The sequence below is a fragment of the Apteryx mantelli genome, chromosome 26, assembly GCF_036417845.1.
Source record: "Apteryx mantelli isolate bAptMan1 chromosome 26, bAptMan1.hap1, whole genome shotgun sequence".
Lineage (NCBI taxonomy): Eukaryota > Metazoa > Chordata > Aves > Apterygiformes > Apterygidae > Apteryx > Apteryx mantelli.
The window spans coordinates 8,106,683-8,122,100 of record NC_090003.1 but is presented as its reverse complement, the minus strand read 5'-3'; the positions used below and the strand labels follow the sequence as shown (position 1 = coordinate 8,122,100).

At 50.0% G+C, this 15,418-nt stretch overlaps 1 protein-coding gene across 13 annotated transcripts in view; it reads right to left on the bottom strand.

Annotated features, from left to right (window-relative positions):
* The window catches only part of EIF4G3 (eukaryotic translation initiation factor 4 gamma 3), a 130,283-nt gene that overhangs the window by 106,560 nt on the left and 8,305 nt on the right, over positions 1-15,418 (bottom strand). Inside the window, exon 1 of one of the 13 annotated variants that reach the window (XM_067311092.1) lies at positions 11,104-11,208. The exons of 10 other annotated variants lie outside the window; for them this stretch is intronic. The gene's annotated coding sequence lies outside the window, so the exon portion shown is untranslated. Of the gene's footprint in view, positions 1-10,096; positions 10,301-11,103; positions 11,209-15,418 lie in introns of those variants that run through there. 2 more of the 13 variants (XM_067311089.1, XM_067311091.1) reach the window with 2 other exon arrangements.

Below are 15,418 nucleotides of genomic sequence, written 5' to 3'. Positions count from 1 at the left end.
CCCTACGGCAGCAGGGAAACCACATCGCTCCGTTACCTTAAGGAATATTTTTGTCAGCAGTCGGGTTAGCCGGCGTGGCGGCACCTAAGCTGGAAGACGACGGGTATAAAGACAGGCCGGTGTCTACAAACACACATCCCCACGGCTGCCGCTTCGCGTTAACCGCGGGGATCCTGCCGCCAGGAGGGACTTTCCTTCCACCGTTTCACCGGAGAATAAAGTCCTTGTTATGGCAGAGAGACCAGCCCCGGAGAAGGCGGAAAAAAAAGTCCCTTCGGACTTATTTTTCCCACTGGAGAGACCGGTGTATTGTGCAACTCAACCCACAGATGCTTCTCTGCCTCCGCAGTGGAGCCCCTCCACAAAGCACCGCGGGGACGGAGCGCGCGGATGAAAGGATGCCGAGCCCGGAAAAAGGCAGCGCGGGACCAGAAGGACGAGGCGCTCCACGAAAAGCTCCCGGGAACCGCGGGCGATCGTCACCTCTTCTCGCTCCGCCCGAGGAGAAACGAGGCCGCGAGCCAAGAGGAAAAAGAAATATGAAGACTGCAGCCCAACGTCGATGGAAAAAAGTCAGCATGTCACCGGGCAGCTTTTATTAAACATCGCTGCGAGGCATTATTTTCATTACGGATACACTCCGGATTCTACAAAGATTGTTCTAATTTCACATTACGTTTACCTGATCTGTCACATTTTAACGAGGTTTTGAAATACATCCCAAACCATCGGCTTCTACCCGTTTTAAGCACTGCCGGGTATATCGTAACCTCGCTGCCGAAGGAGAGAGCTTTTATATCCCTTACAGTTGAAAATAATAATCACATTTTTTTCCTTCAGTGGCATTAATCCTCTTTGCTGTAGACAACATTAGGAGAGCGTTCTGGGAGAGTTCCTGCTTCCCTGCATCTTTTAAGAGCACAGAAGCTGGTTTATGCGATCGGAACAAAAGACGCGTTATTCGGCTGTCGTGACCCCGGAGGCTTCGCTTCGGAGCCCGGCTGAACCCCGCTGCTCCGTTCACCTCGCTCCGGTCTCCTCACCGCGTCAGGGCGGCGCGGGGTGAATTCCTGTATCCTGCCTCTCGCGGGCTCCCGAATCGCGGAATTAGCCGGCTCCTGAGACAGCCTGCGACTTCTTCCGGGCCTCGCGCGCGTCAGCGGCTCCTCTGAGCAGGGACGGCCGAGTCGCTCCTCCTTGGCGGAGACATGGGTGACGGCGGGGCGTAAGAAACCTCCTGAATCCGATGGGCCAAGCCACATATCACATATCACAGCTTGTTCTGTCAAACACCTAAATTTTGCCCAGCCTGTGCTGTTTTTTTCACATGGGGCCATGCCAACAACCAGGCGCCCAGCCTATTCCCCTACAAAATCAGTCTTGATGTACCTATTTCTAAGGTTCGCATTTTCTGGGAAGGAAAACGTTAGCAGAACTCAAGACGGTAGATGTCTGCAACGGAAGAGTTTGCATGCAAAGCGGTGCTAGGAAAATAAATAAGAGGATGTGCAAAAGCAAGCACCTTCATATTTACTTCCTGGCAGAAGAACCGGAGATGGGAGGGAAAATTATGGAAGAGGATGAAAAAAAAAAGAAAAGAAAAAAAGGAGAGAGCTCATCAAGCTATTTGCAGCACAGGGAGACACATGAGGTTCGCCCAGCAGTTGTGTGCGAGCCTGGCACCTTTGAGCCCAAGACCCCTCTCGTCTGGTCATCTCCTGACCCATCTCCTGCGCTTTGTACTCGAGCCGTGCCAGGGAAATAGTAAAGCTTTCTCCAACATCCGTCCAAAGAGGAACGCAACTATTGACCAAGCTTTAGCAGCTGCGAGCGTTATTTATTTATTTATTTATTTATTTTAATCGCCGCCTAAGTCAAACGCACACATTTAATACGCTGCATTTTTCTGCTCAGGTGGCGTCTCCCACCGGTGCTTTTGCCAGTTCCGCCAAGCCAGTATTAACACGCACGCAACTGGGGTTCGGGGGGGGGGTTGTTTTGGTTTTTAAAAGCTTGGCGTCGGAAGGGCTTAAGGGACTAAGGCGAGGGACGTCCCTGGCGCGGTTCACGGGGTCGAGACGCCGCGCGGTTTTGGTCAACTCGCCTCCTACCACGACAAAAACACCTATCCCCGCCACGCGGCAGGCGGGCGGGCTGCTTCTCCCCCTCCGCCGGTTTCGTACAGTGCTGCCGGTAATTAGTCAGCCCGCTCAGTAATCCCACGCCTACGGTTACCCGCTTTTTAAAAAAAAAATAGTAAATAAATAAATAAAATCTCCTTTCGCTCGAATTAATGAAAACCGAGTCCGCGCGCCGGAGGCTTTCAGGCCGGAAGCGCAGTCGCGTCTGTCTGAGCATAACAGCCGCCTGCGGAAACGGCCGCAGCTATGCGGGGCTCGGACATCAAAGGCAGGAAAAGCGGAGCCGGGGAAAGGGCGCTCGAGGTCGGCAGGGCCGCGAGGGCTTCGCGGCCCGGGAATTCGGTCACGGCGCCCTTCCGCAAACACGAGCGCGCAGCGACGCGGCGGTTTCTCCCCAACAGAGAGGGAAAAGGCGGCTAAACCCCTCGGAAACGCCAGGCGTTTCGCCGCGGCCCCCGCGAGGAAGGAACCTGAGGGCTTTCTGCGGCAAGTTATTCCCAGCGGCAACTCGCCTCCGCTGGGCCGAAGCGCCCCGCGGTTTCGAGAGCTTTTGGGGCAAAAGCGGGTAGAACAGCAAACCTTACTTTGAGCAGGGCTCCAGCGTGCCAAAATCTGGCAACTCGGGTCGAATTGCGAGGTTCAAGGCAAGCCCCGGCGAACGCGGCTTTCCCCACTGAGAGCGGCAGCCAAGGCACGGAATTTCGCTCCCTGAAGTCGCTAAGAAAACAAGCGTCATTTTTACTCTGTTGCAAAACTTTTGGCATTAAAAAAAAGTAGCGGCAAGGACAGTTTTCTCAGTGCTGTCCCACAGCCATATTCCGTACTTTTAAGCCAAGCGAAGGCCCCTAGGCCTTCAAATTCATTTCCCCTTTGATGCGCAAGGGCCTAAATTTATTAGGCTTCGAGACGCGCCGTGCGGCTCGTCGCTTTGTACAGGAAACTGGAAGCGATTCAGACCCGGCTTTATTTAAAGTTCAGACTCCCCCTATTGGGCTACGCTGCCACACAGCAATTTTACCCCGGGCATTTACTTACAAAGCTGAGACCCAAAAAGAAGAGGAAAAAAAGGAAAAAACCTCAACCCTAGAACCAGATCCTTTAACGCGAACAACGGAATTAAAGACAACATTTACCAGAGCTCGAGACGTGTTTGCGCGGTCGCCTAGTTGCTAAGTTCTTCCTAGCTAACGGAAGGGTCTAAAGCAACCAGTTCCTAGTAATTAATAAAAATATTAGATTTGCAGGTCACGTGGTTAAGGACGCTTCCCAAACGCGAAGCTGAACTGGAGATGACGCAGAACTTCCTTCCCGAGCGCAGAGGCGTCACCCAGCTCCCGCAGCACGTCTGCTTGGCCAGGCTAATAACGGTTAAAAAAATGGGAAAGGCAACAGTAAAAAAAAAAAGGCATCACGGAGGAATATATGCTTAAAACGAGCGAGCACACTGCAATCGGGTAGCGCTGTGCTTCTCAAGACGGGTGCACCATCAAAGTCATCAGCATTCTGTTCTCCCAGATCCAGCGTTTTATCTAATGACACATTTGATTTTGGGACTCCCCCTCGTTCCCCCCCCCCCAAAATGACTGTCCGTGTTTCCAAACCCTCATTCCAGCTTGCTCCGTACTCTTGGCAGCATTTGCGTTCACTTTTGCAGGCCTGCTTCGCATCAAGCCTTTCAGTCACCTGCTTCCTACCGTTTTATTTCCAGGAATTAATTCCCACGCTGATGTTTCACAATGAGGAGATACAAACGAGCGGTAGCTTAAACCAGTTTAGGACGATGCCAAAGGACTCTACGAGTGTTGAACGCTACTCTCCAACTGTACGCTGCCGCTCAGCAAAACCAGCTGTTTTAGTAAGAGCCGACATCTTTAGGTGGTGAACGCAATAAAAAAATTAAACGGGACAACGCGGAGAACTAACCCAGCGGGGAGGAGGGGAAGCCCTTTAGTATTCCCGAGAGCCGGAACGAGCCCTTTAGCCCCCGCGCGCCGGCTCCGCAGCCATGTCCCGCTCCCGCGGGGATTCGCCGTGGTCTCTTTACACGATCCACTTTGCTAAAAGCACGGAAGAAAAACGCTCCGCAGGCAAGGCGAGAGGCGGCGCGTCCTCTCCCAGATTTTTTTTTTTTTTTTGCAACTTTTCCTGCGAACGGAGCGAACGAGGCGAATTCACCAATATCGCCGCCGCTCCCGCGATGTATGAACAATGCGGCTCGGGGCTGCCGAGGGAGAAAGGGGGGGACTGAAAGTATTCACAAAAGCCCGCAGCGCGCTGGCCGCGGCTAAAGCCGGCGCCTGAAAGGGCTCTTTGTCCTTGCGGTCAATGGGAGCCTATTCAAGGGCCCAAGATATAGTGGGGAAAGCGAGGGCGGGAGGAAGAAGAGCGCTGTCTCTTTAGGGGACGTCCCCCCGGCTGCCAAGCGGCGAGGGAGCGAGGGCTCTCGCACGAGCGCGGCACGGCTCTCCGAGCGGCCCCGAACCCCAGCGCCCGCCGAACCTTCCTCGAGCGGGGGCACGCGGTCTGGCGACGGGACGGCTCATTCCCGAAGAGCCTCCCGAGGGCAAGATAAACAGCGAGCTGTAGCAAAGCAGCCCCCGTTTCGCTTCTCTGCCGTCCCTTCCTCCCGACAACGCGCTATTGTTCCCCTTCTGGGGCTGAGGAAATATTTGCGTTCCTTCTCCGCGGCCTTGGCGTTTAGGAGCTGCTCCCCGTTTCGAGATAGCTACCCAGCAGGCTACAAAACACGCAAGCCTTTCCCAGTTGAAAACGGAATAAAAACAGGATTGCATACCGATTCTACGAAACAAAATCTAAAAAACACCCCCTCCTTTTCTTAGCATCGCCAGCGGCTAAGCCAAAGACCTAGCCAACATCAAGGAAGGGAGAAGGAAGGTCCCAGGTGGTGCCGTTTCACGCAGACGTGCACGACCCCGTCGGAAACGCGGCACGACAGAGGCGAGCGTTACCTCGACAGGCCTGGCGCTTGCTGGGGGGATTTTGCTTCCCCCGAACGTCGAAACGCAGCAATGCCCAAGTTCCTCGGCTCGGCTGCGCCCGCACACAACCCTGCGGAAACCAAGGGGCCAGATCCTCCGCGCGGTTCGAGACACGGCCTGGAAGCCCCTCCAGCACTTCATGTGAGCCGCGTGCCCCGAGGAAGGGAAACACTGCGCTGCAAAAACCGACGGCCGCAGAAGCGCCCGCGTCTCGGCTCACTCCTTCTCCCTCCCGAATCAGGCGCTCGGCTCGCGCGGTGCCTGCCGCAACCCGCCTTCCCGGCGCGGAGCGGAGCGAGGTCTGAACGCCGCCCGTCTCCAACGTCCCCACCGCTGCAAAGGGGTTTCTGCAACAGGGCCTCGCACGTAGCCACATGGAGGGAACGCTGCTGCTGGAAAATAAAAACGCAGCGCACGTTTCCACCCCTTCCGCATTTACGCGCCTAACCATAGGACGCAAGGGGACGGCAGAGAGATCGCCCAGCGAAGCCGGTACAGAAAAGATCTCACACGCTCACATACCCCAGGCGCAAAGGCAGGACGCATGCAGACACGCTCGGAAGAAATCCGAGCGCAGGCGCCGTTTTAGCAAAGCAGGTTTAATTTGGGTAACTAAACAAAACACCGAGTTAGGAAAACCCTGTGGCTTTGCACCGCCAAACACACTCACCTACGCTGCTGCGTTTAAGCACGAGCGTTTCACTTTTGGGGACTCTGTACCTATTTCTGGAGTTGGCCGAGGGGCAAGAAATTTCTTGATAAAAAGAATTAAACTAGTTGCTTTGCCTTAAAGACAAGGGGTTGTTAAGTGCCATCACAGCAATAACTCCTGCAAGAGCAGCTTGTAAAGATAAAACTTTTCTTCCCCCCGCGCCGCAGCTGGACCGAAGGGAGTAAAACTCCGTCATTACCACTGTTTTAATTAAACGTGATTGATAGCCCATTACTGCAGCACGCACAAAGCTGCGGTTTCCTTTCAGGGTTTTCGATACAGAGAGACTCCAGGTCTAAACCGTTCGGATAAAGACCTTTTTTTTAGAGGCGCTGATCTGCTGGCTCCCTGGAAAACAGGGGAAGGCCTCGTTGAAAAGAGCCGGCCGGGCAAAAAGGCACTTATTCCTGCGCGTCCTGGATGCGACCGGGGCACGGACGCCTCCGGGATGGGGGGGGATCCGCACCAAGGGGACAACACAGGAGCCCGTTTGCATAGGCGCCTCGCGGCACCGAGCCATCCGACTACCCAAACGCCCTCCCGCCGGCGGCAGGAGTATTTTTTTTTGGCATTTCTTTGCGTCTTTGCAGGTGGGAAGTGGCTCCGCCGAGCGGGCTGCTCGCAAAGCGGGAAAGGGGAACTTCGCCACCCAAAACCTCTTACGCAGCAAAGAGCGGCTACAGCCCCACGCCGCAAAAGCCGGATTTCACAACACGCTCTCGTATCGCCTCTTTTTTTAATGCCAGGGTGCTACACGTCCTCACATCCACATGTCCGGCTACCGAAACACCCTCAAAGGCGGCATTAATCAACACGGAGGCGGAAGGAGATGGAACAGAAAAGCAGAAAGAGCAATAAAAAGTCACCCCGGATAAATGCAGGTAATTCTTTACGTGCTAGAAATTCTAGCAAAGGCAGCAGCTGCTACAACATGCAACTCTGACACTCAAGTCTTGGGAGAAACGTGCTCCGTAAAACAGCGATTTCTGACTGGCAACGGCCTGGACTTTAATTTGCAACTCTGGCACTACACACAGAGACGGTATATCGACAGGCAATTTTCTTTCGCCACGCTAACTATAAGCGAAAGACCGTGGTGCTGATGATTAGGAATGAAACGCAGCAGGGTAGGTTTTACTTGCATATATTTTTAAACTCGGCACTCATCAAGCGGCAACTTAAATACAAAGTCTTTACCCTGAAGCTTTCGTGTTACCACCATAGGTGCAAGAACATCCATAATGCCTGCATGAAAGTACGTTCTTCTGTATTTGTTCTACTTACTCTTGCTTTATACAGACCAGAAGGACTGATCAAAGATAACAACATGCATTTTGAGATGCAATTATGAAATATCAGCATTTAGAAGCCAAACCATTTATAATAGAAGTTACTCAATTAAAAAATGGAAAAAAAGAAAAAGCAGAAGTTCTCTTGTAGTCTATTACATGGCACTTGAGAGCTATGCGATGCCATTTCACTTGAATATTCATCTAAAAAAAAGATCAAGACATAAGAAAAAAGCAGATAAAGAACCTCTTAAATTTATTGAGGCCATTGAAGGAGCAGAGCTGCCACGGCTCAGGTAGCTTCAAGTCCCAGCTGCTGGGCTCTTTGCCGCTTTCAGTACGAACACATAAGCTGCACAACAGCGTTCTGCACAAGGCCTAGCGAACCCGGCACATAAACAGGCTTTAAGGGACGAAGGACAAGTCTGAAGGATGTGACAACCAAAACGAGTCTCCTCGAAGCACTGTCAGGAAAGGTTTCCTGCTTTTACGAGCCACAAGCTGCGAAGGGGACGACGCGCACTTCTGGTATAGAGATTTTAATCAGTTCGCTGGTTTGAGCTCAACCACGTTTTGCAGCCGCCTGGGTCTGCTCCGAGATTGCATTCGGTTTGAGAACACCCACACGGGCAGGTTTTCTTTTAAAATATTTTACCGTCCCCTGATGTCATGCGAAAAGGCTACAGAAACCTTGCATGTGCTTCTCACGCGGGCAGGAAAAGGAGCGACCGTCCCCTGATCTCGCCTATTCCAAAGCCTAAACACGCTGCATTTGAGGCCAGCCAACCTCTGAGCAACCTCAGACCACGGTTACGTACGAGCTCTTCCTCGGTGGCGTAACAGCCCAGCAGACAAAACCAAAACCGAAACCAAAACCTCGGGGTGGGTGTTTCGGACGTGGCAAAGGGAAGCCGCTCCCGGGAAGGGCGATGCACAGCGCACACATTCACGATTCCCACCTAGCGCCGAGTAACTATTCATTTTAAAGCCCTACGAGATTAACTCCACGCGAGCTTTGGCCTTTTTTGGGCCACGCTGACACAAGTTGCTAAGGGGAAGCCAACCTTACTACTACATACAAATAAAATGATGTTATTGAAGCAGGGGCACAGGTATTGCTAATTTTTGTTTTTAGGGCAATCGCTCTTTTCACTGGAAAGACTACTTTGTTGCAATTTCCCTGTTCTTACGAGCAATTTAGCAAACCAGGCGCTCTGGTACTCTCTGCAGAATCGGGGCACGCCAACAAAGTAAGGAAGCTCCTTTAAAACAACCCAGATTCACTCAAACATTCACCTCTCGTGGAAGCAATTCCATTTCCTCTGCTCAATCCCTTCGCAACCCGGTTTCTCTTTGCCCACAGTGAAGAGCAAATATAAAAACTCTGCTGCTGCCCCAGAACCATTTCCGAGCGGACGGTCAACTCGGTGAAAGCCTTCGTGTTGCTGATCTTAAAACTGCTGGTAGCTGATTTCACTAAAAGACCCTTCGAAAAGACACCTGGATTTTCGACTCTCTGTCAGCACAGACCCTCAAATTAAGCATAGTTTTCACCTCTAATTCCTCCAGGCACCTCTCCTGGTCAACAGCTATCACTTAGGCTTTCATCCAGGTAAGACCTGCTATTTTCTTGAGCTGGAGACGTAAAGCTACAGCAAAGCAGCAGTTTGGTTCCCATGATAGAGAAGACACACAGCTAAGCAGCAGCTCCAACACCCGGTCACTGCTGCACCTTGCAAGGTATCGAAGGATGCAAAGAAAGCGAGCGCTAACCTCCCATTTCCACAAACCCAGCTCCCCTTGAGGCCTGTAGCTGAAGTTAACACACAGAAAAGGCTCAGGACGTGGCAATTCCCACTGTAATACTTGCAGTGGCGGCTGGAGAAGAGGGCAGGGCCGAGGTGACATGCTGATGCTAAGTGAGTTTTTGCAAGAATTTGGCTGAGGAGTTACCAGCGCTTTGAAAGAGGAGAGCAACAAGTCTCAGGACTTGCAACATCAGACCATTAGGCCTTCCGACAGGAAAGGCTTTCGGACATCAGCAATAACTGAAGCACCCGCTTAGGCATCCGCATCCTGAAGATAATTCATATCTGAGCTTTTCTCTTCCAAGATATCCAAGAGCGAAAGGTGATTAAGTTTACAGTGATTCACAGAGCTCCTTCCCACCACAGTTTCAATGTTTCTTGAATGCAAAAGGAGCTTAAGACCTGCCATCGACACCACCACACTGCTGGACTCGCTTCTACTTAGGTATTTGAGCCGCGTTTTGGAGAGCAAACCTCAGCGCTGCCTCGAGAACGCCTTTGTGCCGAACAGCAACGCCGGGCACAATGTCTTTAATAAACTATGTGTTAATGGCACGAAACAGCAAGGGTAAAACCGAAGAGGATCCACTCTGTCAAACGGCATTTTGATCAGGCTGCCTTCAGAGCGATGGTATTGACTATTTGGGGAGCGGCGCGTACCGATTCCGGTCTAAAAATAACTGGATTACAGGAGCGACAGTCAATTCTAACTCCATTATTCAAATCTTGATTAAATCTAACGTCGAGCATGTTTCTTAATCAACCTGCCTCAAGTGACTACTTGAAGGCTAATCTCTCAAAGCCTTTTTCCAGCTTAGAGAAGATTCTTCTACAGTCTTAACACACCAAGGAGCAGGTAGAACATGAAAATGATTATCCACAAAGCTTGTTCTTTCCAAAAATATTTGGCAAAGCACTGGATTTTTTTTTTTTGTCTGTTTCATATAAACACGATGCAAAATGAAGTTATAACAAAGTCTCAAAACGCCCTTCAGCATCTAAAAACAAACTAAGCTGGGAGGGAAGAAAGTCTCTTGAACAAGGCACTTCGCAGTATGATGCAGCAGAAAAAAAAAAATCCTCGGATACTCTTAACTGCATTTATCCTTGCAATTAGCTACAACAGAAGGAAAAAAAACCACATTACCTGAAAGGCAGAGATATCTTAACACTGCTTTCTTCTGCGAGGTTCTTCTATGCTGGCCTCTGGCTACTAAGCGTTTTGTAAATGTTAAAAAAACATATTTATGTGAGAAACTGTTTAGCAGAGAAACGCCTGCACATTCGAGAGGCGACTCTGCCCGCTGCAAACCTCTCTCCGGGGATGACGGAGGCAAAGACGCTGCCAGAAGACGCTCCGGCTGCTGCTGGCTGAAGACGTTTCTGCCCCGGCTGATAACCACCATCAGCACGGTCAAAGCTAACCGCACCCCCGGCTTTGTCAGTTGAAAACCATCCAACTCCTCCCCAGCCAGCTTCTAGAAAATGATCCTGCTTAAAAACCTTTAAAGATGGACGTGGACAGAAGGGTTAGGAGAAGAAAGGATGGGCAGGGGAAGCTCCCCCCCGGGTCGCTCTGCTAAGCCAGGCTACGGAGAGAAGCAATTGCAGCCGTCGCCACGAGCTGATCGTAGAGATCGTGGCCTCGCGCTGAACGACGACTGCGTGAGACCGAGCAAACGCCTTGGCAAAGGCTGTAAAAATACACAAAGCACGGCTGCAAGCTCGACTGAAGCCACACGGCAGCAATCGGGAGAGTCACGGGAGAACGAGGTCTTGAGCTCCTATTTGGCCGAGCGACACGCGGCAGCCCACTGCTTTCTAGATTTACTTCAGCTTTTGTCCTATTCTAGAAGTAACAGCTACAGTTCTGCTGTCCTCTAGATCTTTAGTAGCATCAGATGCCTAGCTACGTCTAATTTAGCAGGAAAAAAAAACTATTTTAATAAAATGCTACAGACAAGGAACGAGGCCATACCTACCTTCCACCTTTCACGTTCAATAACACAACTGCTGATACAACATTAAGGTTATAAATCGTAAAATACCTCCGTATTCTACTCTTTATCATTGGGCTTAAACAATTCATACCGCAATATCCAAAACACATAGCGAACTGAATCAAAAAAACAGATACCCTCAAACGTAGCCCACCTCTGTCCCACGATTAGCAGCTGAAGCAGCAGTTTCTGGCTCGATACCAGCGGCACGCACGCTTGCCGAGAGGCGCAGACCCGCGTAGACCCTGTTCACGCGTTGCTTCGAGGTAACCTGATAAACACGCTCCCTGCTCTGGGTCCTGCAGCCTGGAAGGGCTGTAAAGGGTTTGGGGAGGGCAGCTTGCACGGGGCAAGAAACCGCATTCGCAGAGCGATTCCTCTCCTCCTAAGAGCCGCGCCGGCAGGGGAAGATTGGGGTTGTTTGCCTCCCTCCCGCCTCCCCGAGCGGTTACTTAACACACGCACAAAGTTATTTCTAAACAGAGTTTATACTGCAAACACATAACCAGTTAAGAACGTTAAAAAGTCCAAATAGAGAAAGCAAAGAGGGCTGGACGGCATAACTGGAAGGCTCGTCGAGGAAGAGAGACCAGAGGGACCCTTCTATCTCATCTCAAACCGCGCAAACAGAAACGACTGTGGTGAGTATTAAAAGCAGTATCAAGCTGTAGAAAAAGATATGCAATTTTACTTTTCCAATGGGAGACTATTAGATACCCCAGGAAAAAAAATTCTTTGGTTTTCTAGACAGCCTGCTGAAAAGCCTTCCCTCTACCTCGCTATTAGTTGGCTTTTATCCAGCTTGCAGCCTGGTGCAAACCTCACACGGGCATTACCGGCTAGCTTCCCCAAAACCGAACTCATAAAGCAAAACCTTACGGCTCCAACTTCCCTTTAGTACCGGTAATTCTTTGCATCTAGGGGCACGTTGCTACAGGACTGCGACAGGGGGAAGCTCCCAGGACAGAAACGAGCCCTGTAGCGTTCAGCAGTGCAGTTTTCACCCGATACGAGAGAGTCCAAATTTCAACATGGTTTTCTGTAATTCACTGAAACACAGCTTATTCATTTTTATCATCCAATGCATTTTATTAACGCAGGACTCTCCTCCCCCGACTATTTTACTCTCTCATTCACTGGGCTACGTTTCCTACCACCTCTCTAATATTTCACGCTGCGACTTCATGGTAAAACTGAATGCTCGACCGGTCGAGCTGTCAGGAGGCATCGCGGTGACAGCAGCGCTGTCACCCAGCCTGGTCGTCCCTCCATGAGCCCAGCAACAAATTCCCGCAGCGCGTTCCTTGAGAGCATTAACGCTCATCTCAACTCCCAGTTTTGTAACGCCTCGTCGTTTTCCCCCATAATCTTTATTTCAGCGGTTTATCAAAATGAACTCAAATCGTAAGTAGCCTTTTGCCACGTGCAGACCATACGACTTCTCCTAAGTTAAAATCCCGTGCTATGCAAAATGAAACCCTGAAAAAGCAGGCACCTATCAGACAGAGCGATACAGCTTATACCGCTGCACAGAAAATCAGAGTTCATGGAGCAATGCAGGTTGGAAGGGATCTCCGGGTGCCTTTGGTCCAATCCTCCACATCTTCCCTTCTTCCTCAGAAGGCCTCCCAGCCGCAAACTTTGCACGCACCTCTACAGGATGCTTTACGAAAAAGAATAATAGCGGCAATATATTTAACAGGAACATGACCGTGTTAGATGTCTTAAGTGGAAATCCATACCATAACATCCTAGTCTTCAACACACCTACAGACGAAGGGACACTTCTGAACCCCAACACGCGCTCGGAGCAAACGGGACCGCTCCTTTTTTGACGAGCGTAACATCCCAGCTCCGTCGGTGTCGGCACACAAGCGGCAATATCGTTGCATTTGTAGCGGGAGACTGCAAACTTCTGAATAAGCTCCCGTGAACATTACCCAAGCATTTGGCTTTCATCACCACCATGGCAAGGAGTGATGCCACCTGCTAAAACACGAGCAGGGAGGTACTGAGGACTGCACTGGTTATTCACGCTATTTTAGCATCCTTTTATCAGTTTAACCGTACTCAAGACAAACGCTAAAGCACGGGGAGGGGGAGGAAGAGAGCGTAAGGATTTGCTCCAGTTTGAGAGCCCTGAATTCGGCCTTCACCACCAACCATACAGATGAATTCGGTCTCATCCATACGCCCAGTGGAAGTATATGGAAGCAAGTGATGGACAGCAAAACATGGAAATAGTAATTACTAGTCCAAACAGCGAGAGAAATTCTAGTAAAGTACATACAATACTCATTAAAAGAGCTGTCCTCCCACCTCGATCAGACAGGCTGGTAAAACTAAGAGGTCCAACTAGCGCACATCAGCTTCATCTGCAGTTTCCCGGAGGCAAGCATCAGCTTTAGACTTCAGAAGCGCCCCTTAAAATTCCTCTTTAATTCCAAGTAACGAGAAGGTCGCCAGGCTAGCAAGAATTGCAGCTTCTAACAGTCCTCCTCTCCCGTGGTAAGAGGGCATCCTAAGCCTCGCGAGCCGCTTCACTGTTCGAGAGCTAGCTTGTGGCGATGCTCGGACCCTACATTTAGCCGCCCAGAGTTTCCCCAGGGCCCGACGGGCTCGACCAAGTCGTTTTTTGGTGGTAAGCAGCTACGCCTGCTCCCGGGGCTGTCTCGGACACAGCGCCCCACACAGCTCCGGCCTGTCAGCCGTGTATTTTAGTATCGCCAAAACTTTGCAGCTGCAGCATATCCAGGATGCACATGCTCAATTATACGATTCACTGAATTATTCTGTCGGAACACTTACACTTCCAATTCTTCCTATGCAATCCAGGGACACGTTTGATCCACCTGCAGCAAGGGTGGATATTACAGATCTCCTACCTCCCCTATTCCTAAGCAAAATCACTAAGCACAACACAATAAAAATTAGGACGGAGCTAGACAACAAGGAAAAGTGGCCCGAGCCTGATGAGCGAGCTCCTCTCGCTCTCCACTGAGAAGGTATTTTCAACCTTCTCCTGCTGGAGGTGGAAGCTTAGCAGACCGCCCTGAGATCTTCCAAGTCCTGAATGACCTTTTCACATTTTAGCTCAGCCGGTGAGACTTCAAACTCCCTGGTGCAGGCTAAGTTATCCCCTTGCATCACTTCCCGGCAAGGCTATATCCCCCCGCTAACATACCCCCAACTGCAAGCAAGAGCTGCATTGCCGAGGGAAGAAGCAGCTCTCCAGCCCTCTACAGGTCCTCCCTGCTCGCCCACTTCCATGCTGTGCTCCAGTTTCTTTTTACATGCACTTTACGGGTTGATTAATACTCATCTCAGATGACGAGATGTCTAGTAATTCGGGGTTTTATATCACTCCTCACCATAACGCTCGCTACGGCATACGCGTTTTACTAGAAAGCTTTTTGCTGACTATCCCCACGACTGACGTCCAGGACATTCAATAAGACGTTCTGGACAGAGGTCCTGGCTATAAAATTCGCATGTTCTTACTCTGCCAGAATCTGAGTTTGGTGACAGTGCAATTCATTCATTTATTTAATGATATTAATGTCAGTCTGAGTGGATAAAGTGTGCTTTGGCTTCAGCAAGCAAAGATGGGGATTGAGCCAAATACCGGCAGCAATTATTTTGGTTAATGCCTGCAATACCAGGTACTACTGTGACAGACAGTACGACAAAATTTAAAATTGGTGTGGGAAGGTGGGAGGAATCATTTCAAGTTAAACTTGGTACACAAAACCTCACAACCATCTATTTAAACATACAGCAAGTAGTTTATTTGAGCCGATGAACGTTTTCTAAAGGTTTTATTTAAGATTTTTGGAACTATAATCGATACAATTAAGCTGAACAGCTTAAGCTCACAAAACAGCCTATAAATTATACTTTGCAATATCCGCATATCAACAAAAATGGATTTTTTTCTTCCAGAGACAAACATAAAAGCACTTTGAAACCTAATTTAAGACACAACGCCGAAGTAAAACACACAAAACGCAAGTTGCACAGCCAGGTCGAGAGCTGAACTATTCGCATTTCACAAATCTAGACTACAAAACGCAGAGCCCAGACGAGTAACATATTTGAAGTGAGACCATCCAGTAACTCCTATTTACATTTCCGTAAGCATCAGCGACAAAGGGTGTCTCAAGCTGATACTAACCGTATATCCTAGAGCAGACCAAGCTCAAAAAATGCCTCTGCAGCTCAAAAAATAGTACATCCATAATAGAGCCTTCTACACAAGTTTTACAATGCTAAAATTGGGCATGAATCACCAACTACTGAAATCCCTTTCCCAATGTATTCCAGAGCTTAAGATGCACCATGAATTTCACATTAGAAGCCAGAAGAAAGAAGCTTTAAATGCCTCTTGATTTAGGTTCTTGACTTCCCCCAAAATAAATGGTATAGATTATCCATCCTCAGCGATAGTTCCCTGCCAAGTTCTCTTTCAA